At 42.1% G+C, this 20,883-nt stretch overlaps 1 protein-coding gene and 1 pseudogene across 4 annotated transcripts in view; one reads left to right on the forward strand and one right to left on the reverse strand.

Annotated features, from left to right (window-relative positions):
- Positions 1-20,883, reverse strand: part of LOC130867536 (doublesex- and mab-3-related transcription factor C1-like) — a 185,098-nt gene that overhangs the window by 118,592 nt on the left and 45,623 nt on the right. The window lies entirely within an intron of this gene.
- Positions 4,914-20,883, forward strand: part of LOC130868468 (nicotinamide phosphoribosyltransferase-like) — a 32,855-nt pseudogene continuing 16,885 nt past the window's right edge.

The following is a 20,883-nucleotide window of genomic DNA, read 5'->3' on the forward strand; positions in this document are numbered from 1 at the left end:
TTAGGCAAGTTCAGCAGTCATTGCTTGGTGGGTCTTGTATGTCCAATTCATACAACAGTCCAGGAAAGAGCAGTTTCTTGCCCAAATGGCTAGCCAACTCTGTGAGGAGTCTCTTCAATGCACATCATTCTCTTTAAGTAGCTTGGTACTGCCAGGAGCAGATGTGTCTCACTGTCATGAAAAGTCTTAAGTTCTTAAACATTTTAAATGCCATATTCTGAATATCTCTGAAAGATTTGAAGAACACCCAACTGAAATATATTTCTATACATCTAGAAAATCTAACTAACATGACTACAAGCTTGACTATTAAAGATGACTCTCTATTAACCTGTATTTCTTTTTTTTGCATTATATTATCTTTTATTTTATTTATTTATTTATTTATTTTTAGCTTTTAAAATTATTTATTTATTTAATTCTCTCATATATTGCATCCTGACCTCAGTTTCCCCTCTCCTCTCCTCCAAGTCCCTCTCCCTTCAAGGTAGGTTTAATATACATTTTCCTAATTTTGTTTTTTTTATTTTTATTCTTTTTTAATTAAAATTTCCACCTGCTCCCCGTTTCCCATTTCCCTCCCCTCCTCCCAAATATTGCCCCCTCCCCCAATCCCCTCCACCTATCCCCACTCCTCTTCTCCTCCCCCCACACCATTCCCCCTCCCTCTCAATACTGAAGAGCAGTCCAAATTCCCTGCCCTGCAGGAAGACGAAGGTCTTCTGTCTACGTCCAGGAAGGTGAGCGTCTAAACAAGCTAAGCTCCCACAAAGCCAGTTCATGTATTATAACCTGTATTTCTTAATTATACATTACATTTTTTAAATGAGCTACACAATCACAATACCTTAATCAAGAGCAGATATACATATAACATAATTGACCTTAAATTTGTATCAATAAACTAAGATCCATACCAATACAAATTATTCATAACTATATCATATCCCCCTTTAAATGTAAAAGAACATTTATAAACAATATATTTGGGAATAATGGCATTCTTCTGTGCACACTTCTTCCTGCTGCTTGGGGGTGTTGTTAATCAGGTCTTTCATGGTATATCCTGTGTACTAGGTTCATCTCAGTCAGCAGTTGAGCAAAGTAATTTTTTGAGGGTGTTTACGGCCACTTTTCAGGGGGTGTGGTCTATCAAACCATATTTGTCTGAAAATATTCCACAGGTCCTCATCTTCTGTGGAAACAAAAGAAAAAAAATTTTTTTTTTTTTTTGGTTTTTCGAGACAGGGTTTCTCTGTAGCTTTGGAGCCTGTCCAGGAACTCCCTTTGTAGACCAGGCTGGCCTCGAACTCACAGAGACCTGCCTGCCTCTGCCTCCCGGGTGCTGGGATTAAAGGCGTTTGACACCACCACCTGGCTACAAGAAAAATTTCTTCTCCAAAGCAACATATCCTTAGACTCAAATTTTGGAACCAAGATAGCTTTAGAACATATATGCTGGTTTAGCTTAGCAGCCCATACAATGAAATGTCTCTCTGTACTTAACTTCTTCACAGTCAAAAAATTCAAAGATAAAACAATATACATAATCCAGACTCTCTGTGAATTTTCCATCTTCATGTGGCTTATTTTTCTTTACTCCTTTTAATCTATGACTATCTGTACTCTGTATCTTTAGAGACATTTTTAAAGCATTAACTTTATCTTTTTCCTCTCTCTCTCAAGCCTACGTACATTTATCCAACACTGTGACACATTTAGAGTTCTCTTATGTCTGAATTTGTCCTATTGTGAATCTGTAATTCTTTACTGTCCAGAAGCACTACTTAAAATGCTAATTACTTCTTAAAAATTTAAGTTGTTCCATTAGTAGGGGTAATATGGTACTACCTGTTTGGCTGCCCAGTCCAAAACTTAAGCTGTGCTATTATTACGATAAAATGGCAGTTCCTCCATGCATTCTGCACAGTTCAGCATGGCGGAGCCACTTGTGCCTCAGAGCCACTTGTGTCTCTGAGCCGAACACACTGCCCTACTTCCAGGCACTCAGTGACTCCACGCTTCCATCCAGCAAGTCATAGCACTTTACTCACAAACCCCATCCAAATGCTCTGTCTCCAGCAAGAGACAGAGGTCACGCTAGCAGCATAGCCCAGAAAGCCAGCATTTTAAAACCACCATTTTTTAAGCTGTGGCTCCTAAGTCAGGAAAATCTGTCCTAAAGGAGCTACAGCATGCAGCCAGCAAACAGCAAAAAGCTATGTTAAACTATATATGTATATTCTAGATTTTATTTTTAAGCCCTCTTAGTTTTTACTTGGAGTTAGTTGACCACGTTTGAACACCAATTGTTCCAAGGAGAGGGCCCACTTGTTCACCCAGCTAGCTTAGCCCCTAAATAACTACACAGAAACTATTAATTAAATCACTGTTTGGCCCATTAGTTCTAGCTTCTTATTGGCTAACTCTTACATTAGTTTAACCCATTTCTATTAATATGTATATTGCCACGTGTCAGTGGCTTACTGGCAAAACATGTCTATCGCCGGTAGCAGATCCACAGCGTGTCTTTCTCTCATTCTGCTTTCTTCCTCCCAGAATTCAGTTTTGTCTTCTTGGCCTACCTAAGTTCTGCCCTATCAGGCCAAGGCAGTTTCTTTATTCATTAACCAATTATAGCAACACAAAGACAGAAGGACCTCCTACACCAACTGCCCTGGGCTGAGCAAGACGTTTGCTACTAGACAACACAGCCTGGACAGAACAGATTTTCCCATCTGTCCAACACTGACCAAGGAAACTTTAAGCGATTTTCACTAGGTCCTTTTTAAAAGATTAAAGACAGCTGCTAAAAAAATTTCCTTTGTTACCCAGTTGGCCCCAGATATTAGAAAAATGTTATAAAAGTTAAAAAAAATAAGTCCCAGTTGCTGGAGGTAGCTCAAAGGGTGTTTAACAACACAGAGCTGATCAGGACAAGACTTTTTGCATCAACCAAAAGCCACCATCACCTCTGATGATGAGACACAGTTGACTTACAGATACCCAGAAAAATTGTAGTGTCTCACCCTCGGTCAGAAGAATATATCCTAGCAGAAAGTTCTGCCTCCAATCGAAAGATACAGTTGGACTATCTCTCAGATTGATAACAAAGATTCCTGGGGATCTTGGCAGAAACCAACCCAGGAGTGCCCTAACACCAAACTCCTATACTTGTTCAACAAACCAGTTCAGCTATCCCCACTCAGATTAAACAATTCCCAATGAGCCTGGAAGCAAAAGGGGAAATTGCAGTTCATATTGCCCAAATTAGGGAGACAGGCATCCTGGTGTCCTGCCAGTCTCCCTGGAGTCCCCTTTCCTGCCTGTGAAGAATCCTGAGACCTCGGATTACAGACCTGTCCAAGATCTGAGGGAAGTGAGTAAGGAGATCAATACTATCCACCCAATAGTAACAAACCTATGCACTCCCATGAGTCTAATTCCTCCAGAGAAACAGGTGTGCACTGTCTTGGGCCTGAAAGATGCATTCTTTATCCTCTTGTTGGCATAGGTGAGTGAACCCATCTTTGATTTTAAATGGGCAGACCCAGAGGAGGATTATGGTAGGCAGCATTCCTGGACCAGGTTGCCCCAGGATTTAAGACACTAAATGTAGACTTCTTGCCCTTCTGCCAGAGGTTTTCTTGGGAAAAATAGATTATAAAATGGCCTCCAAGGAACTGCTGCAAGGGTTACAGACCTTGGGCTACAGAACAGAGTGTCATGGGCTAAGAAAGCCCAACTTTGTACATCAGAGGTTACCTATCTTGACTACCAGCTGAGGGGAGACAGGATTGCTGCCGTCCTTCAGATCCTTACTTCAGAGACTAAGACGCAGGTTCCAGAGTTCCTGGGTGCTGCTGGATATTGCTGTCTCTGCATACCAGAGTTTCTGGAAATAGCAGCACAAAGTGGGGGACACTGAGCCCCTGATCTGGACTGAGACTAAACAAAAAAGCATTTGCAGTCTTAAAAATAGCTAAAACGTCCACTCCAGACCTAGAATTTCTAGACATAAGGGGCTTTAACCCAAACTTCAGAGCTAAGAAAATGCCCTATGACAAGCCTATCTAAGAGCTGTGAGGGCTACTGCTAGTTTAATGAAAGAAAGCAAACCAGTTAACTTTGGGTCAAGATTTTATACTCACAGCATCCCACAATACAGTGGCCCTTCCTGAGGAACACCAGAGGCTGTCTAATGACTGTGTGACCCAGTACCAAGCCCTCTTCTGTCCCCACCCTCAAGTCCAGTTTGAGAAATCTGCTGCTATCAATTTTGGCTACTCTCTCACCTGATGATGCAGGTGTTCATCCATGACTGTCGGGGATGAAAGATGAAACCAGCTATGTGGGAGCTACTGTAGCTACTTTAACAAAAATGATTTGGGCCCAAGTGAGGTACCTGAGTCCAGAGAACAGAACTGATTGATCTGACCCAGGCTCTCAGATGGGGAATAGAAACCACCACCAACATACACACGGACTGTCGGTCAGTGTGCTTTTACTACTGGCCATGCCCACAGTATGATCTATAGAGAAAGGGGGCTTCTCAAGAAAATAAAGTCTTGGCCCTCCTAGAGGCTATTTGGCTTCCCCTACAAATTGTTGTCCTCCACTGCCAGGCTATTGACCTGGTTGCCCGACAAGCAGCCCCAAGACCAGTGGGGCCTATTGATATCCTAATGACATAGCATGATCCAGTGCTGTCTGAGACTCCACGGTAAAGAAGGCATGGACAGCTCAAACCCACAGGCTGGTGGAGGACAGCAGAGGGAAAGGTCATTCTCCCAGAAACACCAGGCAGGACTCTGTAACTGACCGTCCCCAGGTCGCTCAGCTCAGGTCCACAAAACTTTCTGAGTTGCTCAGACCAAGGTATGTTATACCTAGACTGGACAGCCTAGTGCGGGATGTCTCAGCCAGATGTCAGGTTTGTGTTCAAGTCAATACAGAACAGGGAGCCCTTACCCAGGCAGGACTCCAATGAGAGACCAACAGGCCCACAAACTCTGAGAAAACTGACTTCACCAAAATCTGGCCTGCGGGAGAAAGATAAAAGTACCTGCTAGTTTTAGTATCTTTTCTGGGTGGTAGAAGCGTTCCTCACTGGGACTGAAACTGCCCAAATAGTAGCTAAAAACTCCTCCAGGAACTCCTGATTTGGTCTCATCCGAGGTCCCGCACTGGCCTGTCTTTCATAGCCAAAACCTCTCAGTTAATAGTTAAAGCTTTAGACAAGATTTAAAACTTCCCTGTGCATACAGACAACAGAGCTCTGGCCAGGTAAAAGGGATAAACAGGGCACGGAAAGAAACTAGAACAAAACTCTCATTAGAATCCAGCGAAGAATGGACAGGGCTTCTTCCTTTGCTTTGACCCACTGCACTCCATATAGAGAGGAATCTATTCCCCTATGAGATTATGATAGGAAGACCTCCCCACTGCTTCCCAGGCGCAGAGACCAGCAGTTGGCAGAACTCTCTAACCATTTGTTTCTCCACCGGCCCTCCAGTTCTCCAGAAAGGTTATTATTCATTGGACTATCCGAGAGACACAGTTGACCCCTGAGTCCACCACCAGGATCCCTTTGTTCCAGTTCGGTGATACTATTTGGGTCAGGCAGGTAGCCAAATGGCGCCGAAACCAGCTTGAAAAGGATCTACACAGTGATTCTACCTACTCCTATGGCTGTGAAGGTGGCTGACATTACACCATAGTTCCACCTTACCAGGTTAAAAAAGGGAAGCAACATACACTGTTGCCAAATAGACCGTCTCCAGACTATGGACCATTGAAATTAAGGTTTCACTGGGCCCCTGGCCCTTCCCTCTCCAGTCCTTCTACCTCCTCCTGAGTCTTGTGTTCTATACTATACTATGGGTATAAATGTAGGATCGTGGCCCAATCCCATTGTCCTCAGGCCTGGACTGGAAACTGAGAAAGACAGATACAGGGAAGGTATTAGGTATTAGTGACCTTTGCTCACTGATGCCCACTTTAAATTTACGGAGGAAAGCAAAGATATGGGGGTTTATCTTATGATGTATATCCTATGGTGGACCCCCCTTATTTCTGGAAATAAGGGAGTTTTCATTACAAAAATTGGGTTTGTAAAACTGAGGCTTCCTCAAATGTTTTAAGAAAAGATTTTGGACTTTGTGAAACAGAAAAAAAAAAAAAACCCTGGGAAGTCAGACTCTATATCATAGGAGGACTCTGAGGGTAGAGCTAACAATCACTCATAGCCAGGAATCAGCCAGGATTGCTGGTTTTGCTTAGATACCTGGCCTCTGTACTACAAAGGGATAGGAACTAACCAGCCCAGTGAGTAACTGGGAGCAGCCCAAATTAACATTAGAAGACTTAACCTAAGTAAAGTTTCAGCAAGTCTATCTCCAGAGGCGGTTAGTTTTCCCTGCCTACCTAAGTTCTGCCCCATCAACAGGCCACTGCAGTTTCTTTATTCATTAATGGTAATCACAGCACACAGAGGGGACTCCCACATCACTAGGCACTTCCTCTTATTCTGCCTTATTGGTTAATTCATATGGACAACAACAACATTACTGGGCCTCTGAGACTACTTTGGTAGACATGTAACAATGGTCCGACTAAATGTGGCCCTTCTGACACTTTAAACTAAGTAGATAGGTTGATCAAGACCTAGAGATATTGAAAGTTTCAGTTTCTGAATTAAAACAACAGTTAGATTCCCTTGCGAAAATGTTCCCACAAAATTGGAAAGGCTTAGATTTCTCATGACATAAATTATGTATGACTTTGGGAGAAACCTATTGTTTCTATCCCAGCTGGTCAGGAATAATTAGAGAAAATATTGTGATGATTGGGGAAATAATTGGTACCACTTTCTATTGTCTTACTCCCCCTGCTAACTACTCTGATATGAGCACTGACTGGGCCTTTAATTCTCATTCTGACTGGATTAACACCGAGGCTCTGTATCTTAAACTAAAATGAATCCATCCGTGATTTAACTCATTCACTAAGATCACTGGGGAATGTAATGGGGCCCAGATCTTAGCAGGTCCATAGACCTTAACAGAACTGACTCCATGATGGAAGATCATTCAGGCTGCCAAAACTAAAACAAAGGCCTAATCCACCAAAGTCCATAGTGCTGGGAAAGTCTCTATATGTACTACCCTTGTTTACTGACTTCTGTAGTTCTGCTTCTGGCTAACAGTTCTTGTTAACTGAAGTATGTCAACCAAGAACATGATTTTTGTGCTTAAAAGCTCACCCTGAGAAAGACTCAGGGCTCTACTGGGATCCTGAACACCCAGTATAGTCTTTGGCCAGCTAATAAAAACTTTCTGTTGTCTTAAACTCATGCCTGAGCAGTCTTTGGTGAATACTCCACAACACTATTACTGAAGACAACAGCTGCATAACTCATCGCACATGGAGAAGTCAGACACGCTGCCTACTTAGAGCCTTCGCCCCTACTCAGTAGTGTTTATGGTACTGGAAAGTATTCTGTATGCTAAATTCATAGTTTTGAAGACTCATTTGTAATGGAAATATGTTCATGATAGGCATCTGGAGGGGAAATCAAAAAGTCTGGAAGAGTTCGTGCTATATGATCATAATTTTAAAAAGGTTTATATGTTGTAAATATATAAAAAATAAGTGAGTACACTCAGATTCTTGTTCATTTCACCATAATGGTTATATTGCTAGTGGTTATTGTTATTTACTGTAAGTTTCTTGACTTTCAATCATACTAAACTAATCATGTCTACTTTTATTTTTTTTTAAATTAAAACATAATGACATCATTGCCCCTTCCTTTTCCTCTCCAATCCCTCTCATATCTTTCCTCTCAAATTTATGGCCTCCTTTTTGATACTGTTACATATATATTATTTACATATATAAATGCATCAATATATACCTACAATTTTTTCAGTCTGTTTAGTGTTAGTTGTATGTATGTTGTTTCAAATATGACCAATTAGTAGTGGATAACCAATGAGGGGGCTTATTCCTGGGAAGACTATTTTTCCTGTTTTCAGCATTCCTCAGTTGCCTATAGTTCTCATTTAAGGGTAGGATCCTATGAGATTTCCCCATTCCATAATTTATATGTATACACATATATGTATGTATATGTGTATATATACATATATATACATATATGCACACACATATATACCTTCTATACATTACCAGAAAAGAAAAATAGATTTTATCATTTTAGAAGTTGCTTTAAAAATGGAGCAAATGGGGCTAGGGAGATAACTCAACCAGTACTTGCTGCTCAAGCATAAGAACCTGGGTTCAAATTTAGCACTCATCTGTTAAAGGCATGGGAGTTTATGCCTGTAATACTAGTGCTAGAGAGGCAGGGACAGGAAGGTCCTTGGGTCTTTGCGGTCAGCCAGTCAAGCCAAATTGGTGAACTCCAGTTTCAGTGAGAGAATATGGCTCAAAATATAATTTGGACTATGATAAATAAAGACATCCACCATGAATGTCTGACCCGCATTCACATGTGCAAACACATGTACCCGTACACACACCCCGAAGCAATGTGGGACTCAACTGAGGAAATATGAGACTAATACTTGAACTTGAACCTTGACTGATTATTCAATTATTCACACGTTTGTCTGGGCCTTTGATTTTAATCCTTTTTTAATACTTTCTTTTTCAAATGCATTGGTATTTTGCCTCTATGTGTGTGTGAGAGCGTCGGATCCCTTAGAACTGAAGTTACATGTAGTTGTGAGCTGCCATGTGGGTACTAGGAATTAAACCCATGTCCTCTGGAAAAGCAGCCAGTGCTCTTAACCACTGAGCCATCTCTCCAGTCCCTCAATCCGTTTTGAATGAGATGTATTTTTAAAAGATTTACTAGTACAGTAGGAGTAATTAACCATGGAGATGCTATTCACTAAGGAAAACATCTACTTCCCCCCCAGACCTATTCAGCCTTTTTGCTACAGCCCCTACACAAGATGGCGTGGGGGCCTACCCATTTTGTAACTACTTAACATGTGCTTCTTGTCCCAGTAAGAAGACTTTGTTCTTTTTTTTTCTGCTGCTGTCATTTCTCATTCTCTGCCCTCCCCCTTCCTCATTGTCAAACAGTTTATTTAGTGGAAATCTGTATTAGCTAAAGGTAGCACACTGTAAAAAAAAGAAGTGGCACTGGCGCCATATCAAAGATAACACCACCAGTCTCTAGAAACCTGCCATCTAAAAGGGAGGCTGTGAGGTAAAATGAGGAGAATCCCTGAATCAAATCTATATTCATCATTGTCTAAAACTAAAAATACGCTACACTTCACATATCTAAAAACCTGGAAAGAATGCATTAACATCTTAAGTAAGATTTTCTGTGATTGTGCCACGGAACCATAAACTGTTAGATCTGAAATATCATAAACCTTCTGTACAAATGAACAGCTTTTATTTTTATGTGCTATATTGAGCCATCACTGAATCCTGTCCTGTTTTCCCTTTCTTAAAAAGTTTGCAATGCAACATGGCATGCCATCTTCTGAATATATTATCTGCCTTAACCTTTCCCCTTGTGCTGGGCCATTGAATGTTTACAATTTGTTCAGAATTTAAGGTAAATATTTTTCTTTCCAGCAATCTCACACTTGAGCATACTTCTATTAGGACTTCAAAAAGGCCAGACTTGACAAGGGGTAATTGGCAGATCAGCAACAGTAATCTGATTGGTAAGTTAATGTAATTGATTAACTGGTCAGATACATGAATAGGGGCACCAATTACCCCTAAAAGAAAGTGGGTTTTCTTTTCCCTCCCCCATTTCATCTCATCCCACTCTTCCCCAGGAAGTATTATAAGGGTTGATTTAACCAAAAAGAATGCATACCCATTTTTTTTTTATTTTTTATTTTTTTAGTCCAGGCCCGTGAGAGGACCCCAGCAACACCTCTGCACCAACCGGGCATCCAGAGGGCGGTTGGGCACTATTATGATCGCTTTGTGATGAGTGAGCAAAAGTCTTACCCAGCGCCAGGATGGACTGAGAGGGGCAAGGAGATCCACATGAAGGCCCTGAGGCAGTTCGCCCTGGATTCTGAGGAGGAAACACAGACCCACCGGCACCTTAAGGTGTCAGGCAGACAGTCACTACTATGGTGTGTTACAGGAGAGAGAGATACAAAATGGTTCGTGTACTGTAGATAGAAGCAAAAGAAATGTGGGTAAAAGAGAGAGAGGCAAAAGAAATGAGGAACAGGCCCATGCTGATGTCTGGGTCTGGGCTTCTGCTGGGGTCCATGTCTGGGTTCATGGTTTTGATGCAGCTGTGGTCACTGTTGATATCTATGGCTCCTGATACCACCAAAGACAGAAAGGATATGGCCGTACAGAACTGGCCCCGCCCCACACTGGTGGCTGCATCCCTAGCGAGAACTGGTCCTGCCCCTCACTGACTCAAGCACTCAGGAGAAAGGGTCCTCCACCTCACCTGGGCAGCACAACGGGGCTGTTTCTGTTCGCAGGGTTACAGCTAACCCTAAGTGCATGAAAATGGGAGAGCAGGTCGCTCCCCTCCCATATGCCATGTGGTGTCATGATTGAGGGAAAGATGCCCTCCTCCCCTTGCCATCTACAGCAGGTGGGGGACCTGACCCAACTCCCCACCAGCTGCAGCAGTTGGGAGAATGAGCCCTGTACCTAGCCTGGGCAATACAGTAGCATTGACCCTGTAGACAGGGGTGCAGGGAAGCCAGCCCTGAGGACAGGAGAGGGACATAGCTGGTACTACTTCCCTCATCTGTGGTGTGGTGGTAGAGGCGAGGGAAAAATGCCCTCCCTCCTTGCCCCTACTACCCCCACCTGTCGAGGGAACTGACCCTCCCATAACCAGGGTTATGAGTTGGCCCACCCATCTATGATCTGCTAGAACAAACGAAGGGGTAGGTCCTGCAGACCCAAAGTTACAGGATCTCCATGACACAGGGGAACAATAGGATATCCAAGAGGAGTCCCAGTGAGGGCCAACATCAACAGTATAGCAGGAACCAGACCAACGACTCTCTGCAATGAAGTCTTGCAAGTAAAGATGTATGGAGAAAAGGGTTTACTGTGCCAGATAGTACAGCTTCCATGGCGAGATTTTGCCTTCTTTTTTTCCTGATAAATTTTATTTTATTGGGAGGTTGCAAGGGCAGAGGGTGAATACAAAGGGATGCAGAAATGTATTTTCGATCCTATTGGATCAAGGAGAATAAATAAAAATAAAGTTTAAAACAAAACAAACAACAGAAAACAAAAAACCTTCTGTGCCTGCGGCCTCAGGAAGTACATTAAAATGTAGTATATAAAAAAGAATGCACAGAGCCCTGGACAGGGAACTCTGAAGTTCCTCATCCCCCACCCTATACTCCCTGGGCTCCCTGCAGGGGCTCTACACCCTGCATACTGCCTCTCTCTTCTTGTCCCACCCAGCTTGCATCCAGAACCCTTCTTCCTTCTGCCCCCTTTCCTCTTTGGGCACATAACACCATCCAGCTCAGTCTGTCTGGCGCTGGAGGCAAATCCTCAGGGCAAGTAGGCAGACGAGACTTCTTTGTCTCTCCAGCCTGCCTGCATCAAGCAAGGTAAGGCCGTTGTTTACAAACTACCCAACCTGCAGGGAGATCTGATCTAGGCACCAGGAGAGACAGCAGCGGGGTGAGTTTGTGACCTGACTGGCGGCGGCGGAAGCAGCCCTGGACAGGGAACTCTGAAGTTCCTCATCCCCCACCCTATACTCCCTGGGTTCCCTGCAGGGGCTCTACACCCTGCATACTGCCTCTCTCTTCTTGTCCCACCCAGCTTGCATCCAGAACCCTTCTTCCTTCTGCCCCCTTTCCTCTTTGGGCACATAACACCATCCAGCTCAGTCTGTCTGGCGCTGGGGGCAAATCCTCAGGGCAAGTAGGCAGGCGAGACTTCCTTTGGTTCACTGGCCTGCCTGCACCAAGCAAGGTAAGGCCTTTGTTTACGAACTACCCAACCTGCACGGAGATCTGATCTTGGCACCAGGAGAGCCATCAGTGGGAGAGCTAATCTGGGTACCAGGAGAGCCGTCTTTGGGCACGGAGATCTGATATTGGTACCAGGAGAGACATCACTGGAGCACCAGGAGAGCTATCACTGCAGGGTGCCATCACTGGGAAAGTACATCAGTAGGCAAGGAGACCTGATCTGGTAAAAGAAGATCCATAGGGGAGCATTCGGAGAAAGAGATGGGCAGGCGCCAATGCAAGAATTCACCCAACAATCTGAAAAACTATATGAAACCACCAGAACCCAGTGACCTCACAACAGGAGGACATGAACACCTTAATCATGAAGAAGTAGATAAAATTGACTTTATGAAAGTGATTGACGCCCTTAAACAACATGTAAAAAATGCCCTTATAGAAATGGATGAGAAGTATAACAGAAAGTTTGAAGAATTGAGTAAATCAGTGAATGATACCCTAGGAAACCAAGGAAAAACAATCAAACAAATAATGGAAACAGTTCAAGACTTAAAAACTGAAATGGAGGCAAAGAAGAAAACACAAACAGAAGGCCAGCTGGACAGGGAAAATCTAGGTAAACGAATAGAGACTACAGAAACAAGCATAACCAACAGAATACAAGAGATAGAAGAAAGAATCTCAGATTCTGAAGATACCATAGAGAAAATAAACACGCTGATCAAAGAAAACAGCAAGGCCAACAAATTCTCATCACAAAACATTCAGGAAATATGGGACACAATAAAAAGACCAAACCTAAGAATAATAGGAATAGAAGAAGGAGAAGAAGCGCAGCTCAACGGTCCAGAAAATATATTTAATAAAATTATAGAAGAAAACTTTCCCAACCTAAAGAAAGATACACCTATGAAGGTTCAAGAAGCATACAGAACACCGAATAGGCTGGATCAAAAAAAAACATCCTCTCACCATATAATAATCAAAACACAAAGCATACAGAATAAAGAAAGAATACTAAGAGCAGCAAAGGAAAAAGGCCAAGTTACTTATAAAGGTAAACCTATCAGACTTACACCTGACTTCTCTATGGAAACCATGAAAGCCAGAAGGTCCTGGATAGATGTACTGCAGAAACTAAGAGACCATGGATGCAAGCCCAGACTACTATACCCAGCCAAGCTTTCGTTCACTATAAATGGAGAAAACAAAATTTTCCAGGATAAAAACAAATTTAAACAATACGTAGCCACAAATCCAGCCTTACAGAAAGTAATAGAAGGAAAATCACTAATCAAGGAGTCCAACAATGACCACAGTAACTCAGACATCTAGAAACCCTTTACCAGCACATCTCAAAGAAGGGAAACACACAAAATCTACTACTAAAAAAAATGACCGGAGTTAACAACCACTGGTCATTAATATCACTTAATGTCAATGGACTCAACTCACCTATAAAAAGGCACAGACTAAGAGATTGGATATGAAAACAGGATCCAACATTCTGCTGTTTACAAGAAACACACCTCAACCACAAAGACAGGCACCTACTCAGAGTAAAGGGCTGGGATAAGGCTTATCAAGTAAATGGACCTAGGAAACAAGCAGGTGTGGCCATACTAATTTCTAACAAAGTTGACTTCAAACTTAAATCAATCAGAAGAGATGGAGAGGGACATTTTCTACTCATAACAGGAACAATTCATCAGGATGAAATCTCAATCCTGAATATCTATGCCCCTAATATAAAAGCACCCACGTACGTAAAAGAAACATTGTTAAAACTCAAGGCAGCCATCAAACTGCACACATTAATAGTAGGAGACTTTAATACTCCTCTCTCACCAATGGACAGGTCAATCAGACAGAAACCTAACAGAGAAATAAGAGAATTAATGGAGGTAATGAATCAAATGGACTTAACAGACATCTATAGAATATTCCACCCAAACAGGAAAGAATATACCTTCTTCTCTGCAGCTCAGGGAACCTTCTCAAAAATCGACCACATACTCGGTAACAAAGCAAACATTCACAGTTACAAAAAAATATTAATAACCACCTGTATCTTATCAGATCACCATGGATTAAAGCTAGAATTCAGCAACAATGCTACCCCCAGAAAGCCTACAAACTCATGGAAACTGAATAGTCAACTACTGAACCATACCTGGATTAAGGAAGAAATAAAGAAAGAAATTAAAGTCTTCCTTGAAGACAATGAAAATAAAGAAACAACATACTCAAACCTATGGGACACTATGAAAGCAGTCCTGAGAGGAAAGTTCATAGCACTAACTGCCCACTTAAAGAAAACAGAGAAAGCACACATTGGAGACTTAACAGCCCACCTGAAAGCTCTAGAAAAAAAAGAAGCAGACTCACCTAGAAGGGGTAGAAGACTGGAAATAATCAAACTGAGGGCTGAAATCAACAAAATAGAGACACAGAAAACAATTGAAAGAATCAATAAATCAAAAAGCTGGTTCCTGGAGAAAATCAACAAGATTGATAAACCCCTATCCAAACTAATCAAACGGCAGAGAGAGAATTTGAAAATTAATAAGATCAGAAATGAAAAGGGAGACATAACCACAGACACAGAGGAAATTCAGAATCATTAGATCTTACTACAAAAGCCTGTATGCCACAAAACTGGAAAATGTAAAAGAAATGGACACTTTTTTAGATAAATACCATATACCAAAGTTAAACCAGGACCAGGTGAACAACCTAAATAGACCTGTTAGTCGTGAAGAATTAGAAGCAGTTATCAAAAACCTCCCTTCCAAAAAAAGTCCAGGACCAGATGGTTTCAATGCGGAATTCTACCAGAACTTCCAAGAAGACCTAATACCTATACTCCTTAAGGTATTTCACAATATAGAAACAGAAGAGTCATTGCCAAATTCCTTTTATGAAGCTACAGTAACTCTGATACCAAAACCACACAAAGACCCAACCAAGAAAGAAAATTACAGGCCAATCTCACTCATGAACATCGATGCAAAAATCCTCAACAAAATTCTGGCAAACCGAATCCAAGAACACATTAGAAAAATTATCCATTATGATCAAGTAGGCTTCATACCAGAGATGCAGGGCTGGTTTAACATACGCAAATCTATCAATGTAATCCATCATATAAATAAACTGAAAGAAAAAAACCATATGATCGTTTCATTAGACGCTGAAAAAGCATTTGACAAAATTCAACATCCCTTTATGATAAAAGTCTTGGAGAGATTAGGGATACAAGGGTCATACCTAAATTGAATTAAAGCTATATACAGCAAGCCGACAGCTAATATCAAATTAAATGGAGAGAAACTTAACGCCATCCCACTAAAATCAGGAACACGCCAAGGCTGTCCACTCTCTCCATACCTCTTCAATATAGTTCTCGAAGTTTTAGCAATAGCAATAAGACAACATAAGGGGATAAAGGGGATTCAAATTGGAAAGGAAGAAGTTAAACTTGCATTATTTGCAGATGATATGATAGTGTACATGAGCGACCCCAAAAACTCCACCAAAGAACTCCTACAGCTGATAAACGCCTTTAGTAATGTGGCAGGATACAAGATCAACTCCAAAAAATCAGTCGCCCTCTTATACACAAAGGATATGGAAGAAGAGAGGGAAATAAGAGAATCATCACCTTTCACGATAGCCACAAAAAGCATAAACTATCTTGGGGTAACTCTAACCAAGGAAGTGAAAGATCTATTTGACAAGAACTTTAAGGCATTAAAGAAAGAAATTGAAGAGGATACCAGAAAATGGAAGGTTCTCCCTTGCTCCTGGATTGGGAGGATCAACATAGTAAAAATGGCAATTCTACCAAGGGCAATTTATAGATTCAATGCAATCCCCATTAAAATCCCATCAAAATTCTTCACAGATCTTGAAAGGACAATAATCAACTTTATATGGAGAAACAAAAAACCCAGGATAGCCAAAACAATCTTATATAATAAAGGAACTTCTGGAGGCATTACCATCCCTGACTTCAAACTCTATTACAGAGCTACAGTAATGAAAACAGCGTGGTACTGGCATAAAAACAGAGCAGTCGACCAATGGAATCGTATAGAAGACCCGGATTTTACCCCACAAACCTATGAACAACTAATTTTCGATAAAGGAGCTAAAAGTATACAATGGAAGAAAGAAAGCATCTTCAACAAATGGTGCTGGCACAATTGGATGTCAACCTGTAGAAGAATGAAAATAGACCCATATCTATCACCATGCACAAAACTCAAGTCCAAATGGATCAAAGACCTCAATATCAATCTGAACACACTGAACCTGATAGAAGAGAAAATGGGAAGTACCGTACAACATATGGGCACAGGAGATCGCTTCCTATGTATAACCCCAGCAGCACAGACATTAAGGGCAACATTGAATAAATGGGACCTCCTGAAACTGAGAAGCTTCTGTAAAGCAAAGGACACTGTCATTAAGACAAAAAGGCAGCCTACTGACTGGGAGAAGATCTTCACCAACCCCGCTACAGACAAAGGTCTGATCTCGAAAATATATAAAGAACTCAAGAAACTAGACTTTAAAAGGATAATTAACCCAATTAAAAAATGGGGCACTGAACTGAACAGAGAATTCTCATCAGAAGAAGTTAAAATGGCCAAAAGATACTTAAGGTCATGCTCAACCTCCTTAGCGATCAGAGAAATGCAAATCAAAACAACTTTGAGATATCATCTTACACCTGTCAGAATGGCTAAAATCAAAAACACCAAGGATAGCCTTTGCTGGAGAGGTTGTGGAGAAAGGGGTACCCTCATCCATTGCTGGTGGGACTGCAAACTTGTGCAACCACTTTGGAAATCAGTGTGGTGGTTTCTCAGAAAAATTGGGATCAACCTACCCCTGGACCCAGCAATAGCACTCTTGGGAATATACCCAAGAGATGCCCTCGCATATGACAAAAGCATTTGTCCAACTATGTTCATAGCAGCATTATTTGTAATAGCCAGAACCTGGAAGCAACCTAGATGCCCTTCAATAGAAGAATGGATGAAGAAAGTGTGGAATATATATACATTAGAGTAGTACTCTGCGGTAAAAAACAATGACTTCTCGAATTTTGCATGCAAATGGATGGAAATAGAAACTACGATCCTGAGTGAGGTAACCCAGACCCAAAAAGAAGATCATGGGATGTACTCATTCATAATTGGTTTCTAGCCATGGATAGGGGCCACTGAGTCTATAATTTGTGAACCTAAAGAAGCTAAACAAGAGGGTAAACCCAAGGAAAAACATATAGATATCCTCCCAGCTATGGGAAATAGACAAGATTGATGGGCAAAAAATGGGAATCTTGGGGGGTGGGGTGGGATGGGGATGAGGGGAGATGGGGAGAGAAAAGTGTGAAGGAGAGGATGAGGGGAACTGGGGGAATCGGGGTGATTTCGGGTAAAGGAAGGTTGGATGGGGGAGCAGGGAAACTCATACCTTAGTTAAGGGAGCCACCTAAGGGTTGGCAAGAGACTTGAACCTGGAATGGCTACCAAAAGCCCAGGGCAATGTCCCCAGTTAGTTCATTGGGGCACCTGAGGATAGGGAACCTGAAATGAACCTATCCTATAATCATACTGATGAATATCTTGCATATCGCCATAGAACCTTCATCTAGCGATGGATGGAGATAGAGACAGAGACCCACACTGGAGCACCGGACTGAGCTTCCAAGGTTATAATGAGGAGCAGAAGGAGAGAGAACATGAACAAGGAAGTCAGGACCATGAGGGGTGCACCCAACCACTGAGACAGGGGGGCCGATCTATTGGGAGCTCACCAAGGCCAGCTGGACTGCTACTGAAAAAAACATGGGATAAAACCGGACTCTCTTAATGTGGTGGACAATGAGACCTGACGAGAGGCCAAGGAGAATGGCACAGGAACTTTCATCTGGCGATGGATCGAGAGAGAGACAGAGACCCAATTTGGATCAACCGTCTGAGCTCTTAAGGTCCAAATGAGGAGCAGAAGGAGGGAGAACATGAGCAAGGAAATCAGGACCACGAGGGGTGCACCCACCCACTGTGACAGTGGAACTGATCTATTGGGAGCTCTCCAAGGCCAGCTGGACTGGGACTGAATAAGCATGGGTTGAAACTGGACTCTCTGAACAAGGCGGACAATGAAGGCTGATGAGAAGCCAAGGACAATGGCACTAGGTTTCGATCCTAATACATGAACTGGCTTTGTGGGAGCGTAGCCTGTTTGGATGCTCACCTTCCTGGACCTAGATAGAAGTGGGAGGACCTTGGTCTTCATGTAGAGCAGGGAATTTGGACTGCTCTTCAGTATCGAGGGGGGGGGGAGTGGACTAGGGGGAGGAGAAGTGGAGTGGGGATAGGGGGAGGGGAGCGGGGGGAGGGGGCAATATGTGGGAGGAGGGGGAGGGAAATGGGAAACAGGGAGCAGTTGGAAATTTTAAGTAAAAAAGAATAAAAAAAAAAAAAAAGAAAAGATAACCGGTCACTGGCTCACAATCAAAAGACATTTTCCAGATAACCACGGCTGCAGAATTTGGATTATGCATTAGACGTACTGCGACCCCCTTAAAAGTTAGATAGAATTTTAAACCAGTCATTCAGAGAATTGTTTGGTGTGTCCTAAATGTGCTATTCACTAAAGTCTCCACATGATGGTCACAGCACGCAAATTGCACAAACTGTTAATTTACTGCCAACTCGTCACCCCTTGTGACATCTGAACAAGCAGAGTGAACACCGCGCTATTGGTATGTTCACCTCCCTTTCTGTCATCTTATAGGAACACGAAACCTACAAGACCAAAGAGTATCAAGTACCTGCGCTGTTGTGCATGTGTGTGTGTTTGCTTGTGTCGGGGGTGCAGGGTAGGAAACTCAGGGCTATGCACATGATCAACAAGTACTTTCCCTGTGAAGTGCAGTCCTTCGCAATGTGTTTTTTGACTGAATTCATTTACAAGAACTTGACATAAGCTAATACCATATTTAGGGCTTTGTACACTTGTTAGAACTCGTATTATCTAGTAACTGTAAAATATGTGATACAATTACTATGTTAGAATAAAAGCACCGAGAAACCACTTACTAGTTAGAGAGAAAAAAAAAAAAAAAAAAAGAATGCACACCCTTCATAGAAATTTTTAAAAATCAGTAGTAGAAAATAAAAACTGTCTAGAAATTCTTATCACTTAAAGATGCTTATTGTCAGCATTTGGCATTTCTTTCCCCTTTCTTTATGGTCCATTTGAATATAAGTTTTGACCTACACTCCTGCCCCCTAAAAACTCCTCTCACCTCCTTTCTTTGTTTGACTTTCTCGGGATTACTCAAGACCAACATTAGAGTAGTTTGAAGGAGTCCCTCCTGGTTAAGTCTTTCTCAATTAACTCCATGGGTCTAGAAATCTGTGAAACTGGTAGCACTGAGTTAAACTACAGGAACAAGGCTTTCAGGTTAGGTTCAGCTCAAATAATCCGAGCCATGTGTCCAAATATTCAGTGTTCTCAGTAATCTCTGAGAGGCGACAAATGCAAGAGCCTTGGTCGATACTGTTTGGGGAGTCACTTGGTCTACCCTGACCAACCATTTGAAAGGAGGTTTCTGGTACCTGGTACTGGGGTTTTGGTTAGTCTATGGTTCTTGTGGGGAGCATTGCCAAGTGTCATAACTTCCTTATATGTATTGGGTGTAATTTTAAGGTAAACATTAAAGATTCCTTGAAGCCTTATCAAACAACCTTAATATTATTTATCTTTCCTCATTAGGCTTTGACTTCCATCCTGCCCATTTGGAGACCCCTCCCTGTTTCCCCATTTCCCACCTCACATCACTTGTATCCTGCTATTCCCCCTTTCGAGCCCCTTTCCTTTCCCTATAGCCCCATCATACTTTCCTGGTTTCTGTGGTACTCCATGTCATATACTCACATCTGAGGATTTGGAGCAAGGGTTACTCACTCAATATAATCTTTCCTAGGTTCATTTATTTACCTGCAAATTTCATGACATTATTTTTCTTTATAGATAGATTCCATTGCACACACACAGCATATTTTCACTATTCATTTATATTTGTAAGGACATTTGGGAAGTCAATTAATAGTCCCACTCAGCTGTGACATTTATGAACCACAACAGATAGCGTCCAGCATGGCAAAGTGTCGACGTACTGCACTCAAATGGTGGTGGTAATCAGCAATTATATAGTTGGACTTGAGGCCCACTCAACAGGAAGGAAACAATATCTGGCACTAGAAACCTATCTGACTCCCTGGGGCTAGTGGCATCATGGATCTTAGAAGATATCTACACCTAGCATAATTTTTAATTACCTCATAAATCTTGTCCTTTCCCCCCACAGATATGAATAGCTATTGCTTCTTGTTATGGTTTGAATAGGAACGGCCCCCACCAACTCATGTGTTTGAGTGCTTGGCCCATAGGGAATGGCACTATTAGGAGGTGTGGTCTTATTTGAGTAGGTGTGGCCTTGTTGGAGGAAATATCTTACTGTGAAGGCAGATTTTAAGGTCTTATATGCTTAAGCTACACTCAGTGTAGGACACTGCCTGCAGACCAAGATGTAGAACTCTCAGCTTCTTTTCCAGTACCATGTCTGTCTGCACCCTGCCATGTCCTGCCATGATGACAATGGACTAAACTTCTGAAACTATAAGCCAGCCCCCAGTTAAATGTTTTCCTTATGAGAGTTGTGGTCATGGAGTCTGATCATTGCAATAGAATCTCTAAGACAGAAGTTGGTACTAGAGACTGGGGTATTTCTGAGATAGGCCTGACCATGCTTTTGTTTGGAGGAATTTGGACTTTGGAAGTTTGGGTGAGGAAAGCAGTGGAATGCTTTCAGTGCTGCCTG

Source organism: Chionomys nivalis, chromosome X (genome assembly GCF_950005125.1).
Source record: "Chionomys nivalis chromosome X, mChiNiv1.1, whole genome shotgun sequence".
Lineage (NCBI taxonomy): Eukaryota > Metazoa > Chordata > Mammalia > Rodentia > Cricetidae > Chionomys > Chionomys nivalis.